Source organism: Berghia stephanieae, chromosome 3, assembly GCF_034508935.2.
Source record: "Berghia stephanieae isolate SIO BIC M18660-M18661 chromosome 3, UCSD_Bste_1.3, whole genome shotgun sequence".
Lineage (NCBI taxonomy): Eukaryota > Metazoa > Mollusca > Gastropoda > Nudibranchia > Aeolidiidae > Berghia > Berghia stephanieae.
This window is the reverse complement of record NC_088362.1, coordinates 57,003,398-57,005,897: the sequence shown is the minus strand read 5'-3', so window position 1 is coordinate 57,005,897 and position 2,500 is coordinate 57,003,398. Positions and strand designations below refer to the sequence as shown.

Sequence of the window (2,500 nt, the reverse complement as noted above, 5' to 3'; positions counted from 1 at the left end):
TAAAAGACATACAAAACTTTTTGATTTAAAATCATAATCATAACTTTGGCCACCTTACAAAATGCACATTCAGCTCAAACAAGATTACTTGTATTCAGAATTGAGAAAATTTTTGTTTAAGACATGCTTAAGTCTCATGGGAGAAAGATTCTAGGACAAGGTTAAATTCAAGTTCAAGGGTAAAGTTCAAAGGTGAGAGACAGTGATGTCAACGCGATTTCTTAATCTCCCACGATTATTTAATATCTACGTTTGAAAATTATCAATGAAGCCCGAAATGTAGGGTTAAACTACCGGCGTAAGAAAACAAAAGTTAGATAGAAAAGAAAAATTCTGATGGTTGTACATCCGTTACTGACTCAAAAGGTACGTGAATAGCAACGGATCGGTAGCAGTCAGAATGTTACCTCAGGTGTGTGTACACCATAAATTAATAATAGAGCAGTAAAGTTAGGTGCCCCAAACGTAAACAAAAGTCGAGAAGCACGTGGCAAACCACATGTTCCTGTCTTGACAGCTCACGTTCCAATGTAAATAATAGAAAAAAATAACCTTTAAAATTTGGCTGTTAGGTGGCAAAAGAAACACATATTCATAAATACTCGATCATGCATCAAATAATGTCTAGATATGGATATTTTATGGAACAAAAGGTAAAATTTTCTAAAATTTATCAAAAGTTACAGTCTATCTATTTTTAGACCAGAGCAAATTATTGCGCTGGTGTGAACAAAACGAGAATTATTCGGAGCCTGATTTTCAGAATAATTTAGCCTTATATTATTATTTCTGCAACTGTTAGATTTTATGTAAACATATTTTCAATACTGAAAGTGTATTGCCTACAACTCAAACTACAAAATTGGGAGACCTATATTGTGCGTAATTTATTCCGGTCCCTAACGGAAATCACTAGCAACTTGTTATTGTTTACGTTTGGGGCACCTAACTTTACTGCTCTATAGAGCAGTAAAGTTAGGTGCCCCAAACGTAAACAAAAGTCGAGAAGCACGTGGCAAACCACATGTTCCTGTCTTGACAGCTCACGTTCCAATGTAAATAATAAAAAAAATAACCTTTAAAATTTGGCTGTTAGGTGGCAAAAGAAACACATATTCATAAATACTCGATCATGCATCAAATAATGTCTAGATATGGATATTTTATGGAACAAAAGGTAAAATTTTCTAAAATTTATCAAAAGTTACAGTCAATCTATTTTTAGACCAGAGCAAATTATTGCGCTGGTGTGAACAAAACGAGAATTATTCGGAGCCTGATTTTCATAATAATTTAGCCTTATATTATTATTTCTGCAACTGTTAGATTTTATGTAAACATATTTTCAATACTGAAAGTGTATTGCCTACAACTCAAACTACAAAATTGGGAGACCTATATTGTGCGTAAATTATTCCGGTCCCTAACGGAAATCACTAGCAACTTGTTATTGTTTACGTTTGGGGCACCTAACTTTACTGCTCTATAAAAAGGAATGTGTACTTATTCGTGCGGGGAGGGGAGAGGGGTATAACCCTAGAAAGAGGAGCGTTAGCTCTCATCTTTCTAGGGTATAACCATGAACGGGAGAACTTGTGGCAATACCTTTTTATGTAGATAATTGAATGTATTGGAAGGACAAATAAAAATAATGTTAGGTTTAAGAAAATAACAGCTTTGCAATCACACAAACACATACATACACACGCACACACAGATTGACAGGCATGCACACACACACACACACACAGAGATAGAGAGATAGATAGATAGATAGATAGAGATAGAGAGAGAGAAAGAGAGAGAGAGAAAGAGAGAGAGAGACAGAGAGAGACAGAGAGAGAGACACACACACACACAGAGAGAGAGAGAGAGTAATAAGTATAACAATGACTTCTCTCTCTCTCTCTCTCTCTCTCTCTCTCTCTCTCTCTCTCTCTCTCTCTCTCTACGAGACGCACAAACGTACGCAGACGTTTGAATGAGTTCTCTCAGTGAGGAGTTGTGCGTGTAGTAGCCGGCCGGCGAGTCAGCGGAGTTCAGTGTTGTGTGTTCCTCACGGAGTTCTCAAATTCACTTGCTCTCTCTTGTCCTTGCTTGATGACTTGAGTCGAGATATTGTTCAATATTCAAAGGCACGTAATTCGAATTCATACATTTTGGACCAAATTTCGATACATTTGTTATTGTGATAACATTATTCTAATACTGTGATTTATTTGTCGTCATTTTTGTGTGCAAGGGAAAACTTACACACACCCCCCCCCCCCCCATTTCAGCTGGTGAGTACGATTTTGGTGCAGTTTTAATTTTATGTGTTCAATAAATGTGTGTTCCCATGATTTCCACGTCTTTACACATTCTTGGTGACCAAAGAATTTTGTTTAAACTCTTGTATTGAGTTAAGATATTGCCGTGCGGAATCGTAATATGTTGCATTTTTAACTGGCATACCAATTACTATTACCGTGTTCATTATATAACACGTCTGGATTACAAT

General features: G+C 36.3%; 1 protein-coding gene across 1 annotated transcript in view; it reads left to right on the top strand.

Annotated features, from left to right (window-relative positions):
- The first annotated feature begins 1,975 nt into the window (after positions 1-1,975).
- The window catches only part of LOC144968052 (uncharacterized), a 98,252-nt gene continuing 97,727 nt past the window's right edge, over positions 1,976-2,500 (top strand). The window contains exon 1 of the mRNA XM_078906020.1: positions 1,976-2,282. The gene's annotated coding sequence lies outside the window, so the exon portion shown is untranslated. The remainder of the gene's footprint in view (positions 2,283-2,500) is intronic.